Raw genomic sequence first — 15,497 nt, 5'->3', positions numbered from 1 at the left:
TTTAATGGTAATGAGTAGGGCTAGCTCAAGCCAAACCAAATGTTTTCCTTGTCGACCAGTAGCAATTAAATTATTCTACTCTTTCTACAATATCAGGCCAGTACTTATATTTTGTGTCCAAGGAGCAGCGTTCTTGAACAATTGTTCTCCAGACTTTCTAAAGGTTTTCTAAAAATTTTATTTGGACATTTTTCATTCATTTCATTCATTTTTCTTTTTCATTCCTGTTCAGTCCAGTCCTTGTACCTTAACACTAAACACATAACTTGCAATGAATAAGTTGTCCTATAGTAGTTATCTTAAGTAAGCTTTAATTCGTTTTTTTAAGCAACGAGATTGCATTTTTTAGGTTCTGGGAACTAATTTGATTTTACAGTGTACCTGTAAGCATAAAAAAATCTCCTAACTCAAGATCTCACCCTGGGTCAACACACCTGAATCACATGATTAGTTCATTACCAGGCCTTTGGAGAACTTCAAGACATGTTGAGGAGGTAATTTAGTCATTTAAATCAGCTGTGTTGGATGAAGGACACATCTAAAACCTGCAGAACACCGGCCCTTGAGGCCTGGAGTTTGAGACCCCTGTTATACAATACAGAATTGGGTACAGAATTTTGAGCATTACTTTACGAGGACAATCTTAAGTCATTTATGTTAGCTGTCAACCATATTTACTCAAACTAGAAAGAAAGTGGAGCAAGTGGAGAGACAAAACTAGTGGAGTGCCCAAAAATCACACTTCACTAGCTGGGCCCACATCCTCATTTTAGGTTTGACAGCATTTTAGTAGGTAAAGGTGAATGCTTGGACATGAACTGAGCTGCGGTTTGGGGAAGGCCTTGAAGGGGACTGGCGACGGCTCCCAGGCCTGGTAGATCCCCATGCACTAAAAAGGACTGAAGAAGTTAAAGAATTGAGAACAAGGAGGGAGGGTGGGGCACGTAAACGAGAATGAACATCTTGCAGAACTGGGGGAACCTATATAGATGACAACCGGAGCGTGTTTGGAGGCGTGGTCCTGCTCCTGAAATTCCGATACATAATCTCCAATAAAAATATGGGGCAGGTGAGGGATTGGGGTGTGATGGATCAAAGGAAAGATGGATTCTAAAGGATGTTAAGAAAATAGGATAAAGCAGATAGAGGGATGAGAGTTGTGCCATCGCCGCTGTGTATGAGGTGACCCTGAAGCTAATCGATTTTTACAACTCTGTTATCATAAATCATCAGCGTAACTGGGTGTCTCTTAGTTTCTTTGTGTGTATTTTTGTGTGTGACAGTATGTTTAGTGCATTTGAGTGTGTGTTACCTAAATCACCCGACCGGTGTGACACAGTGTTAAAAGTCACTGCAAGTTGCTGTTTAATGGCTTTGATAGCAATGGATGGACACATCTTTCTGTAGTTCCTTCATATGTCTATACAGACAAATACTGTGTATGCAAGCATTTTAATGGTGACACAGCTCTTTTCAAAGTACTGGGTGTAAAAAAACAAAAACAAAAAAAAACCCTGCAAGAAATGTTTCTTTCATTTTTGCTTAACAAAAATCTCTTTTCTCTATCACAGCGTCTCAATATGGATAGTTTCATTAATACACTTACACATATTCTACTTTCTATATGGAAATGTGATAGACTGGGGTTATTATAGATATTAATATTCTTATAGTTATTATTATGGGGTATTGTAGTGAATTTTAATTAACCATATTATAGCTGTAGCTCTTTCTCGACATAACTTGCTGCCCCTCCCTGAGCCTGGTTCTGCCCGAGGTTTCTTCCTGTTAAAAAGGAGTTTTCCCTTCCCACTGTCACCGTGTTTGCTCAGAGGGGGATGTTTGCTGGGGTTTCCTCTCTATTACTATAAGGTCTTTACAATATAAAGTACCTCGAGGCAACTGCTGTTTTGATGTGGTACTATATAAATACAACTGAACTGTATTGAACCCAATTAAAACTAAACCCCCAAACTAATTATTTTGCTGTTGATTTGCAACATTATCATTACGTAACTTTTTAAGAATCTAGTTTACATCACTTCTCTCCGATTCCTGCCTATCTTGCTGTGTGTGTTTGCTGTTTGCTGCCTTTCTGTCAAGTGCAGTAATTTGAACATTGCTTCCCACCCTGCATCTCTCTCACACACACACACACACACACACACACACACACACACATCTTGCAGTATGCCCAATCTGTGCCCAGGCTCCCCTGCGTCTGATTAATGCTCTCTCTACAAGTCTCCCGATTGGAGATCACTCGCACAGCACACGCTCATGTTCACATTATTCTGCTTTGGTTGATACTGATACACTGCCACATATTGAGTGTTGCATAGACACCGCTAACAATGTATTTTGCACTTGAGGCAATAGTGGGCACATTTTCCATAAGTTATATGTTATTCCATCAGCAAGTGTCAGAGAGGGATTGCACCTTACTTTCACACCATATAAAAATATGATGTTCTATAACAGAGAATACAATTACTTTTGTCATTGTATTCTTCAAATAAAGAAAAAAAAAAAAGACAGGAAAAAACAGTCCCTCTGTCACTACTTTTAACAGAGTTTATCAGAGTTCACACTTAAGTTTGTTTTCAAATTGCAAAATTGATTTAGTCTACAACTGGACAACTAACAATGGTTCAGTATCACAAAGTGAGGTACAATTATCACATCCAGAAACAATCCTGGTTAAAATGAAATTCTCTTGGTCCTGGTATAATCAAAGCTGTCCAGCGCAGTGTTTTTTTATATGGACTTTGGCTCAGTGTTGAATTTGTTTTCACATCCCTTTGCTTTGAAGCAAATATTTGCTTCTGTGGCATTTTAAATGGTCTCAGATTGTTGCAACATCAGCCCTAGGGCAGGTACAGGAAATCTCTCCTTCAGAAGACCCACGTGTGCATGCTGCATAAAGAGAGAGACTAAGTATTCGTTGCACACTATACCACAGTACTGGACATAATAAATGGCTCAGTGGTTTGGAGACAAAGTAAAAGAGGCAAGGCTAAGATTTGGACATGTGCAGTGGGGGGATAGTGGATATATTTGACAAAGGATGTTGATGGAGCTGTCTGGCAGGCGATAAGAGAAAGACCACAGAGAAGGTACATAATGAAGGGGGACATCAAGAGAGTTGGTGTAACAGAAGAATCTGCTAGGGACAGGTTGAGATGGAGCCAGATGAGCCACTGTAGTGACTCTTAAAGAAAGCAGCTGAAGGATGAAGCAGGATGGAAGAAGTATTCCATGCATATATATGCATTTCAACATTCTTTCTGCTGTCCAGGGACTATAGGTGGCAATTAGCTAGTAGCCTGATCTGGTACGACACATCTTTTTTCACATGAAGTAAATGTTTTTGTAAATGCAATCAAAAGTCTGCAGTAATAGAAATTGTCAAGGAGATTTGGACCATGATAACAGTGTAATTTATTGTTCTCTCCTGAGATGCACTAGTGTTGAGAGTTTCATAGCCACAGACACTGACAGAAATTTTCATTAGATATATAGCGAATCTAACATGTAGACCGAGCATTATAGGGTTGCTTTTAAGTACTGCAGAGGAAAGCACCATTATGGAGGTCTCTATTCCCATGTCCAACAAATTTCCAACAAGGTGTACTAGAGCCCATACTAGGTGTGCTAGCCATATGTTGCTAACTTTTCACTGACACCACCAAAAGGTTCAGGTTGTTCAGCCAGAACATTTAACAACATATTTTTCTGCTTTTGTCAGGTGTAACTCCCCCCAGATCATCCCAGATAGTTCATTTTGCTGCAATGAACAGGTGTGTGTTAGCAGGCAGTGTGGTTGGTGTGTGATAGCAGGTCACACACACACCACCATGAACACGGTGACAACAACCCGACTCTTTCTGCTGAATTTCACTTCTTTTTGGCAAAAATGGAGAATTTGAATTGTGGATGGCCTGATAACATCTGCTGAATTTATTTTCTCACTTCATGAAATATTCAATTTCACAGTTATAATCCAGTGTATTTATCTATAGCCTCTAGAGCAGGCTTTTTTTTCCCCTAATGCAACCCTATGGTTACCATAGTAACACATGCTCCAAGCACTATGTCTAACCTGTGTAAAAGCCTTGTTTTTAGCAAATTACATCAAGGTTTAGCAAAGAACAGAAATAATTGTGATTTCTCTGTGAGCCTGTATTTATTCTAATCACTGATCATCTAATAAAGCACATTGAATCCCCTCCTCACTTACTGAAATCAAATCACAAAGAAGTAGCTGTTGTTCTTATCCTTGAGCTGAATGAACTCACGTGCAGATGTAAGTCTATTTCTGCATTTTCCTCTTTTAAACATGTACAGGGATCCTCCTTGCGGCTTCTCTAGAACTCCCTCTTTTCTTCCCTCTATCTGCTAACAAGGAAAGATTTAGAGGAGACAGCCCTGTTATGGTTCACTAGCAGTGAGGCTTGTGAAATGTGAGTGGATGGGTGTATGTGTGGTTTACTGTAAGTAGGGCTGTGTAACTATAATAAAAGGAGAAAAGGGGGAGTGAAAGCTGGAAGGAAATGGCATAAGTGTGTGTTTGTGTAGGTGTAGAGGGTAGAGACACAGTGTGTGAGAGAGAGAGAGAAAGCGAGGGTGCCTAAGTCCAGTTTTCTTCATTCCTCTTTACAGCAATTGATTTTAGTCTGAGTGACAGGCGAAAGGAAACAGCGCCTCACCCTGCTGCTGTCAGCTTATGTGAATAACTGCCTCTCCTCTCTCTCCCTCCCTGACATCCCTTCCTTTCTTTCCCACTACTACACATTAGGTCTTCCACACCAGCACAAACACTGCAAACACCTAACGGAGCCCCAGCTACACTTCAGCTAGTCATCACCTTTCATGAACTTTTACTGCTTTCACATCAGGCACCAGGCTCGGTAAGTGATAAATTTATTGAGAAGACAGGCTTCCTCTCCGACCTGAAAAGGGCCATGTTTTAAAAATCTGCGTCTGAACGCAGACAAAGTTATGGAGGTGAATGGGAAGTCGTGCAGCCTGCCTGTCAGCATTCAGAAAAAAACAAAACATATCATAATCGTTCACTGTCGGCGGGTGCCTGTGTAGCTCACCGGTGAGCATAGCGAGAGGGGTCCAAGAGTGAAAGCCGCTTACAGTGGGACTGCTGTGTTGCCATGGCGACTGTCTTTGCATTGAATCGTTAGAAGGATTTCACACATTTCCCTGTCTTTTTTATTTCTTCAAGTCCTACTTTATTTTCTTTCTTCCCAAGGGCTTTGTTGCTTTCTGTCTCACTGTCTGTGATGCGTGCACACTTTCAGGCACACATAGACAGAAACAGAGCAATTAATAGAGGTCTCGTCCTTTTCCCTCCAACTTTCACCATTCAGTTTTTCTCTTGGGGCTGAAGAGAGTTGTAGCATTACAAAACTGTAAGATACAGCCTTTCTGAATAAGGAATGGCGAGTTAAGTCTCATATCCATGCAACAAAACCAATGAAGTCTTAGATTCTCTTCCATTTAAAGTACCACCCTCTTCCTGATCGGTATGACCAGTATGACAGGTCATTTGAATTATTCTGTCATCAGAGATGGCTTTGATGCAAAATAAGGTGGTCAGCTAAAATTAGCTGGGTTATATTACAGGACCAAAATGGACCTTAAGGAACTCTGCATGCTTGATCACTGGGAATGTCTGTATTAGATATGTGAATAGTGTTAGAAGTGATTAACACAACTATGCTTGAATGCCATTTGCCATGGAAACGTCAGCTGTACAGGTTCATGTATGATGTCTATTTCCATGAAAATATTTTGTATTCAACAGGCACCCCCTTAATGGTTATGGCTAAATGCTCATGTAATAGTATACTTTCTTTTAAAATGCAATGGCACAAGTTTTTCCGTTTAACAATATAGTATTTTTTTTGTTTTCGCATAGAGATATATTTACATGTACAACACTGTGCAAGTATATATATAGCACTTTTCTACTCAAACTGAGATTTTTACTTCAAGCCTCATTCACCCATTTTTAAAGGGACTTTGTATGTCATTCAGACACACTCCCATAGAGTCAGCAAGGGATTCAGCATCTTGCGCAAGGATACTTTGATATGCCACAAGTAACCAGGGAATCCACAACTCTTTTGACTCTACCTCCTGAACCTTCACAGCTACCCTATAAGCAACTGAAGGACCAGCTGATGGAGCTCTGTGTCCCTGTGTCAGGTCTTTCAATCAGGAAAATCAATCTCTTTTCCCCTTTAAGTACATGACCCTCGAATGGAAAATTAGGGTCTGCACTCTAAGCCCATATCAAATGAATTATTACAGCCTAATTATTTTTTGATACACATCTAAAATAAAAGATGTGTCAATTTTGCCAATTTGCAGAAAACACTGCAATTCCTTGAATGGCTTCTAATTATATATAGATGGGTGCTGACACAAGTCTGGTATTTAAAATTACTGAAACATTTTTATGCTGTTTTTATGCTGTAAGTTATTTGACAAACAGTATCTTTCTGTGTAGTTGATTGTCCTTGCAATAAATGTGTAAACACAGTCCCTGTATTTCACTTGTATGTTGTTTAGCACTAATAGGCAGGTATCTGTGTCTGTACATGCTCCCATACAGTCTATGGATGTATCTTAGCTTAGCACAACATCCTCTCCTCTAATTATGACACGCCTTGGTTCTAAATTCCCAAGCCCCCCAAATGGTCAGGACTGCAATGTTGGCGTGTCACCAAACCACTGGTACATGTTAATGTTCAACTTTTATATGCAGACTAAGCTCCCTCAGCAGCATCTGTGACACTGGAGGACAATGATATGTGATATAAGTGTGGCTGTGACACTAAATGAACACTCATTTACCTCTACAATGGGCCTACAAACCTAGACTGGCAAGTGAGGGAGTGAAAAAAAAGAAATGCATCTGTATGACTTCTGTTCTCAAATCTGTCTTTTGCCCTCCCTTCCTTGTTCGCTCTTTCACTCTGCCCTCGTTTTGAAAACTGGGGGGATGGGGATTCCATCTAAACAGGCAAGCCTCTGCATCGCTTGACTCTTGACAGCTTGACTCAGAGAGTGAAAAGAGAGAGAGCGAGAGAGATGGAGAGAAAGGAGAGAGAGAATGTGAGAGGTGTCTTCCATGCGACCAGACGATGCAATTCTTAGCAGGAACATGATGAGCGCTCCGCCAATGGCAGCTCACGCACAGCCCGACGCATGGAGGGTTTCCACGGCTACCCCCAGTCTTCCTTGCTATCGCCCTTCCTCTCTGTCTCTTGCCTTCTATTCCCCCTCTCCTCTGCTTCGGAATAAATGTCAAATGCTTAATAAACACAGCGGCATCTGCAGCTGTTCCATATGACCACCGCAGTGGGTCAACTTGTCAAGTTTCACTCATGCATGCACATATGCACAGACGTGCTCAAAAGGGCATATTGCCCTGCTTTCTTCACACACGAGTATGCTGCTTCCCTTCAGGGCTTCAACATTTCAAAGCTATCAAACATGTAACAACCGCCATTAACAGCCATTGATGGGGATTATGCAATATGGTTTTCAGTTGGGTTTTTTTTTTTTCAGCTTTTTCATTCATTCATTTACAAAGTGGAGTAAGTAGGAAAGCGGGGGGGGGGCAGTCCTTTAAATGTCATTCTACTCAGTTACACGGTGCCATGCACACTAGCCCAACACACAGTTGCCACCCCCTCACTCTCCAGCTGCATCCATCCTGCATGCCAAACCCCATGAATCATCTGAGATTAAATGCTCACTCTGTTTATATAAAACCAGCCACAGGCTTCTGTCCACTACACAATATGTAGACTGAATCAAAGCTTGAGATGCCCTTTGCCTTAAATGCGTGATCCAACTTTCTCACTACTTGTTTAATTATTGTGCTTGATGAAATGAAAGCGATTCCAATTCAGAACCCTTGCTACAGAACGCCGTGCATGTAATTATCGCTGCATTTTAGATGTCAGAGGCGCTGCATGGGATCGCATCTCCTGAGCCAAGGTATCTTTGAGCAACTTATGTGGTCCTCTTTAAAATGTAATGGCCCAAGGCAACCCTTCATTTTGATGTGCATGAATTTAAGCATAGACGAGTGCATGCACAGCTTTGGCACAGCTTGTGCTTGCGTGCATGAGGGCTAACATATGTTTTTGTTTTTGCTGCGGCAAATGAAATTCGGAATTTTCGCCTGCATTTGTATGTTTGATGTGAGCACAGGCAGGCGGCCTGCTCGGCTGCTGTGAGAAGTGGCACGCTCAGATCATTAATCAGACTCGATGGCACAGTGGGTAGCAGTCAAGCCACAGGAGACTGCTAATGCATGCAAATGTATACTCGTTTTCAGGGCAGGTTGAGCCAAGGACAGAACCTAGCCAGCAACAGAGATGGAGAAATGCTGTAGTAGAGAGAGTGAGACTAACATATCACAGCAGGGCCTTTTTGTTTGTGGCGTAATCTGCTACAGCTGAAGAATATGTCACTGAGTCAGGGTAAAACAGAAAAATCATGCAGGAAGACTGAAAAAGTAGCTGACATTCAGAATAGGATGAATGTAATGTAATCCTTTATGTTATTTGACATGTGATATGGTATCACAGTAAGATTCAAGTGGCAAGATTTCACACCAGTAGCTATATTACCTACACACAAGTCTGACTTCATGATGTGAAGCTCCTTAAGCATGACACCATTTATTGTGACAAATGTAGGAGCAAGAGCTGATTTGCTGCCAGCTGAGGACATAGCTCTGTCTTGCACACCTTATTATTCTGCACAGTGCTTGAGTCTCATTATGGCCAGGATTGTACCCTGGTGGAGATAACCTTATGTGAGTTTTTTGAGGTGAACCTTTTGCAAAGAAGCTTAGGAATGTGAATGGAGCGATATCATTGCCGGTGGGCATCGCATCATCGAAAGTAGCACAGGCTCAGTTTTTTCCCCATCGCTAGGTTGCACTTTGAGGTAAGTCTTTGTGTTTTTCACTCATTTTGTAAAGCCTGTAAATTCTGTATACCAGCAGATCATTTTTCAGTTCAAAAGGTGACCATAACACCATCTGAACTGATGTCTTGCTTTAAAGGAGTAACTATTCATGTAACTGGTTATATGCAATATATGCCAGTAAATAACACAGTCTATATTTAAAGTACATAAGTACAGTAACTGTGGACATTATGTAGACTGTATATAAAGGATGGTCATTTGTAGTGGGTGCAAAAAGCAAGGCTAAGTGTCTACAATCTGCAGGGTTTCTTGTGGACTGACCCCTCAAAAAGAAGTCTGATAGCATGAAAATCTATTGGAAAATGAGCCTTTATACAGTGTTTCTGAGATGTCAAACACACTGTAACTTAAGAAAACACTAGCAAATAGAAAAATGCTGCAAAACCACAAAAAAAAGTAGAACAAAACACAATGGGAATAAAGAAAAACGCCACAAAAAAACTCACAAAAATAAAACTAACAAACAAAAAAATTGATTTAAAAAACCCCTCACAAAACACAATGGAAGTCTCACCAAAAATACTTAAAAACAATAAAGAGATATAACAAGCTGATAGTAAATGGCTAATAGCAAACTTGTATCTACAGCATTTCATGAATCATGTGACTAAAACACACCTTAACTGCATATTTTTTCCCCTCACAACAAGATGAATGCTTCACTTCTTTTAAGTGTGTCTCAGTGCAGCCCTTTGAATGGTTTGGTTTCTGCCATTTAAGCACCTCTTTCATCATATTTTGGTCTCCCAAAAACACTTCTGTGAAGTTTAGATTTTTTCTACTTCTGCTTTTGATTTTTGTTTTATTTCCACTGTGCTTTATTCAGCTTCGATTGTGTTTTGTGTGCTTTTGCAGCATTTTTTTCATTTGCTGTTTTTTTTTTTGTTTTTTTTTTTTTAAAGTTTCAGTGTATTTAACCTCTCAGGGCCACCATAACTTCTGTTCCTTTGCCCCATGACCTCTAGAAACACTGTCCTGATGAATATATGTAGACTAAAGGGGTATGCCCATCTCCCCTGCCACTACTTTTTTACGGTAATAATGGCAACTTGTGCTCTGAATGTTGGCAATACTGTTTTTTGAATTTAATCATACCCTGTGGAGTGCTTTTGGTGGCATACTGTATGCATGCTAGTTCAAAATAATCAAACTGCCACCTGGAAAAAAAAGAAAACCAAACTGTGAACACTTTGTTTTTCAACCAAGCCTAGGCCTTCTAACAGACACTGGCTCTTGATCACACAGAGACAAGCAGGAGATCCACGCTGTGTTTGCAGCTGCCAAAACTCCTTCAGCTCCAATATGTATGGACACACGGTGCTGAAACTGGAAGAAAGCTGATGCTTTACCCCTGCTGTTTAGAGCAGGGGTGAAACAAACAGTTGACTGGCAGTGTTACAAGATGGCTGTGTGAGAAGCTTGCGAGGGATCATACACTCTGTGGACAAAAGTACTGGGCCACTCCTTTTAATCTCCAAATGTATGTGTTTTCAGTGTCATAACCACAGGTGTGTGGACACAATGGGTCGGTCTAAAGAGCTCACAGAACTTGAGACGGTAAACATTAACGAAATGGTTATAGAAACAAGAGCGCAAATAAGCAGCATAGTCTTTTTCTCATAGACTTCAATCCATCCAGATTTGCTTTGACTCTTGCCATTAGAAGCATTTAAGACACTATGAGCTTTTATATAGAATCTGTGTTGCTGAGTTTATTGTATTATGGGTTTATAATCCTTTTTCAGTAATATGAGAAAAAAAACTATCTCAGCATTTTCCTTCCCTTTCCATATCTCAGTGTCTGTCAAATATTACATGCTTCAGTGTCCCAGGAAAACATTGTTCTGCTGAAGCCACTGCTCCTCAATCAAGGTTTCACCTTTTTCTCTCTCCTGGATAAATGGAAGGATGGAAGGAGGGATGAAAAGATCGAATGAATGAACAATTGTTCTGCTCTTGCAAACAGGCCATTCAGGGAAATTCCTCAGAGGCCAGAGCCTTTTCAAGGTTGCGTCCTACACCACTAGCTACCTCTGTGTATTTCTAAGTGTGTGTGTGCATGCCTGCATGCATGTAGTCCTCTGGGTCTCAATAAGGTTCAGTCAGGCTGATATCTCTCTCCACGCAGAGAAAAAAAAAAAGTGCAAACAGCGAATGTCTGTATGAGTGCATGAGGCTGTGCTGACTCGACCAAGTAAAAGAGGTTCCCACAAGTCTCCCAGTTCAGATGGAGGGTCAGCAGCTGATGGCTATGGGCGTTCTCTGTTCAAAATGCCTGGCCATACAAGCACGGCTCAGACATAAAATGCATGACAGCCTTATTGTTCTATCAAAAATGGATGGGTCTTGGAAGAAAAATGCCACTCGGTGAATGCATTGTGATTTTTTAAATAACACAAACACTTGCCATCAAACGCCTGTAGGCATTCAGGCTATGTAATGGCTTAGAGGATGTGATAAGCCTGTGTTGCCTGAATAATTTACCAAAGCCTGACAGTGTTAAATAAGGTATACTGTCAATTCTAATCATAGCATTCCGATTTTAAATCGTAGCGACTCTGTACTGTGTGACTGAAAAGTCACAGTAGACAAACAACAGCACCCTTCTCAGGGCAGCTGTGCAGACATAAAACTGTAAAAGCGGCACCACAGCAGCTTTGCCACAGCCCTTAATTTAAGAGGTGGACACCGCAATAGACTTTGTGTCCACAAGCTGCTCTATTGTGCTCTGCATTGTTAAAATATATTATTCCCCTCCTTGTTTGCATTGTTTGTTATGTGAGCAAGACGTGTATGGAAATTGTACTGAGGGATTTCAGAGGTTTGCAAATTGCGTCTCCAATCAATTCCAGGACTCTGCAGAAAAATGAATCTATGCAAGCCTTCTGTGCAAAATCATGTTTTTATAGACCCGCGCAAAAGCGCTTACAAGTAAAATAGATAAAGCAAAGTAAGGGCTGTTATTTCTTTGCATTGTAAATATTTCTTCCAGGCAGAGATGGAAACACCACGCAAATAAAAGCCCGGCAGAGGCAGACAAAAATTAATTAAGTGAAGAATGGGGGGGTTGTTTGGATTCATTTTTATGTTTAGAAAATAGACGCCAAAGACTTATAACCCCAACAACATCACCAAAACAGCAGGGGACATAATTAAATCCATCCTTGCGTTCCCGGTACCAACTTTGGGAAGCTTAAGTAGCCTTGCTGGACACATAAACAAAAAAGCAGAGTAGCAAGCACAGTGTGCAAACGCATGCAGAAAGCAGGGTGACATCGACGCAGTGGCTAACTGGTTGTGATTTATAAATGTGACCTAAGTGATTTTACTATTGTACTAGTCTCTTTTACTCAGTGTCACTACAGATGTGGGTATTAAAGTACTTCTAAAACACAGGTAACACACTTGAAGCTCAAATTGGACTTATTATATAACTTTCCAGTTATATTTTCATTTTTAGACTTTAGTAAATTAGCTTTGCATGATTCACAGTTTAAAGTAATCCCCTCAGTTCATCTACTGTCTAAAAAAATCACTTAGACTAGCTAAATTCTTTTAGTTTTTATATATAAATACCTGTCAGCTGATGAGACAGAAAATAAGGAAAAGCATAATACATCCACTACTGAGTACCTCCAGTGTGTACGTTAGCATTTAGCACTTAGCCATTGGCACTGCAGCTGATGGTTCAAAATGCTAATGGCTTTTGTGTGGAGACCGTGTCACTTCTTTAGAGGTGCATGCCGACTTCTTCCACATGTGGAGAGATTCAACGCAGTATCCTTACAGTTGCTATGCTACAGCTGGACATTTCCTGTTCATGGCAGGGATCAAGTGAAAACCCAGGGTTGAAAAATGTGAAGTTTGTGGGGGATCATGTTTATTTACTGGGGCAGCAGCTTCTTTTGTTTGGAATCTAGAAAATGAGTTCTTTATGTGGAGTTTACAGTATGTTCAAAGACTACATTACAAATAGTATATTGTCCAGTTTTCCAGACAGACGTCTTTTTCTTTTACACAGATACAGCACGGTGCAAAAGTCTTGAGTCTATCTGGAATTTCACAGGGAAGCCAGTGAAGGTCCTGGAGAACAGGGGTGATGTGCTGGTAGGAGGGGGTTCTGGTAATAATGTGGGCAACAGAGTTTTGAACCAGTTGAAGCTTATGGAGGGATTTTTGGGGGAGACCATGCAAGAGAGAATTACAATTTAAGTATGAGAGGTAACGAGACTATGGACAAGAATGGACATAGACTGGGTGGAAAGAGAAGGACGTAATCTGTTAATGTTGCGTAGATGGAAATAGGCAGAACGGGTGAGATTATTGATGTGAGATTTAAAGGACAGTGAACTATTGAGGATGACACCAAGGCTCTTAACCTGAGGTGAGAGGAAAACTGTGAAGTTATCAATAGTAAGTGAGAAATGATTTCCCTTCAGTAGGTTCGATTTAGTGCCAATAAGGAGGATTTCAGTTTTATCCTTATTAAGCTTAAGAAAATTAGAGCTGAACCAGGATTTTGATTCGGATAAGCATTCTGTAAGAGAAGAAGGTGGGAGGGAGGAGTCGGGCCTGCAGGAGAGATATAACTGGGTGTCATCGGCAAAACAGTGAAAATGAAGATCAAATTTATGGAAAATGGGACCAAGAGGGAGAATGTAAATTATGAAGAGAAGAGGGCCTAAGACTGAACCTTGGGGTACACCAGAAGTGACTGGGAAAAGACGAGAGCAAAATGATTTGAGTTGAATAAACTGGGAGCGGTTAGACACTAGAAATATTCCATTGTATTTTTCTATTCAGGTATGCTAGTAGTGCTTTGGCAGTGTGATTGTTGTCAATCTAATGCTTTCCAGATGGCATGATGGTACTTTTCAGAATTCATAATTTCCTAAGTTTTGTTTTACAGATTACATATTAATGATAATTTGAGAAAAAAATTCATTGATCCATAAGACCTGTTGACACTGATTTTCAATCTATTTCTTGTATTATCTGGCAAACCTCAACCTTTTCTCCCCTTTTCTTGTCCTTAACGCTTTCCCGTATAAAGACGACATTTGACAACCTCCCCTGTACCCTTGATGATGAGTTTTTACACATCAGTATAGAGTGGTGTGAAATAGTGTTTGCCCCCCTCCCGATTTCCTTTTTTTGTATGTTTGTTACACTTAAATGTCTCAGATCATCAAACAAATTTAAATATTAGACAAAAATAACCCAAGTAAACACAAAATGCAGTTTCTAAATGAAGGTGTTTATTATTAAGGGGGAAAAAATCAAAATCTACATGGCCCTGTGTGAAAAAGTTATTGCCCTCTAAACCTAATAACTGGTTGGCACACCCTTAGCAGCAACAGCTGCAATCAAGCATTTGCGATAATTGGCAATGAATCTTTTACCGCATTGTAGTACAATTTTGGCCCTCTCATCTTTGCAGAATTGTTGTAATTCAGCCACACTGGGGGGTTTCGAGCATGAACCTGCTTTTTATGGTCATGCCACAGCATCTCAATCGGATTCAGGTCAGGACTTTGACGAGGCCACTTCAAAGTCTTCATTTCGTTTTTCTTAAGCTATTCAGAGGGGGACTTGCTGGTGTGTTTTGGATCATTGTCCAGCTGCAGAACCCAAATGTGCTTCAGTTTGAGGTCAAGAACAGATTCTCCTTCAGGATGTTTTGGTAGATGGCAAAATTCATGGTTTCACTGACTACAGCAAGTCTTTCAGGTCCTGAAGCAGCAAAACAGACCCAGACCATCATACCATCACCACCATATTTTACTGTTGGTATGATGTTCTTTTTAATGAAATGCTGTGTTAGTTTTATGCCAGATGTAACCAAACTCAAACCTTCCAAAAGGTTTAGGTTTGGTTTCGTCAGTCCACAGAGTATTTTCCCAAAAGTCTCGGGGATCATCCAGATGTTTCTTGGCAAAAATGAGACAAGCCTTTGTGTTCTTTTTGGTCACCAGTGGTTTTCTCCAAGAATTCTCCCATGCATGCCATTTTTGCCCAGTCTCTTTCTTATTGCTGAATCATGAACTCTGACCTTAACTTAGACATGTAAAGCCTGCAATTCTTTAATGTTGTTCTGGGGTCTTTTGTGACTTCATGAATGAGTCGTCAATGTCCTCTTGGAGTAATTTTTGTGGAGTAGTCACTTCTGGGAAGGTTCACCACTGTTCCATGTTTTCTACATTTATATATAATGTCATTCACTATGGTTCATTGGAGTCACAAAGCCTTGGAAATAGCCTTGTAACCCATCCAGACTGATAGATGTCAGTGACTTTGTTTCTCAGCTGTTTCTTTAGCTCATGGCATGATGTGTTGGTTCTTGAAATCTTTTAGCCTGGTTCACTTTGTCAGACAGAGTTGCTTTAAGTGATTCAACGGGTGTGCCAGTAATCAGATCTGAGTGTGTTTAGTGGAACTGAATTCACCTTTCCAAAAAATGTGGTTAATCC

The sequence above is a fragment of the Oreochromis niloticus genome, linkage group LG17 (assembly GCF_001858045.2).
Source record: "Oreochromis niloticus isolate F11D_XX linkage group LG17, O_niloticus_UMD_NMBU, whole genome shotgun sequence".
Classification (NCBI taxonomy): Eukaryota; Metazoa; Chordata; class Actinopteri; order Cichliformes; family Cichlidae; genus Oreochromis; species Oreochromis niloticus.
The sequence above is the reverse complement of the archived record's forward strand: the minus strand, read 5'-3'. Positions refer to the sequence as shown.